Below are 802 nucleotides of genomic sequence, written 5' to 3' on the forward strand. Positions count from 1 at the left end.
CCTCCGTAGGCTCTAGCTTCGCCCCCCCCTCCACCCCACGCTCCAGTTCCTCCCATGGCTCGACCCCAGGTTCCAGCTCCCCCCCCCCACCTCGGCCCCATGATCCAGCTCCCCCTCACCTCAGCACCATGCTCCAGTTCGCCCCCCCACCTCGGCCCCATGCTTCACCTCCACCTCCACCCAAACTCCAGCTCCATCCCCACCTCCTCTCCTGGCTCCAGCTCCGTCCCCACCTCCACCCCAGGCTCTATCATTATCATAACCGAAATCAGAACACATTTAGTTTAAACTAACCAAATTTAGGAATGCTAATCAAATATTAAAAAGGGACGAGAGCATTTTGTTGGGTATTGTGCTGTTGTGCTCAAGGCCGGGAGATAGTGGAAGAGGGACAATGCTTCGTTGTCCTGTAACTTATAATGTCTTCTTAGTATCAACCGAGGGTTTGGATGGTTGAGAGATGGCCCTGAGGCAATAGAATACCAGTATACTAAATTCGGATGATCCGTACCAGAACGCCTCTTCAAACTGTGAGACCCGTATTTGTGCTCATCACGATAATCGAACATGTGTGCCCAAAATTTAAATAAACCTCGGCTAGGAGCATCTTCATTCATAGCACCAAAAGTTGGAAAATTGGCCCGTCTCAAGATATAAACCGTCATTGTGCTTGAGCAAAGGCGTGTACATGCTGATCAGTGTGTTCAAACATTAATTGGTGAAACTTGTCATATACAGTTCTTTGTATTTGAACAACACCAGGAATAGGTTGCGGTATCACTATGGGGGGAAGAATTAAATC

Source organism: Brassica oleracea, chromosome C7, assembly GCF_000695525.1.
Source record: "Brassica oleracea var. oleracea cultivar TO1000 chromosome C7, BOL, whole genome shotgun sequence".
NCBI lineage: Eukaryota > Viridiplantae > Streptophyta > Magnoliopsida > Brassicales > Brassicaceae > Brassica > Brassica oleracea.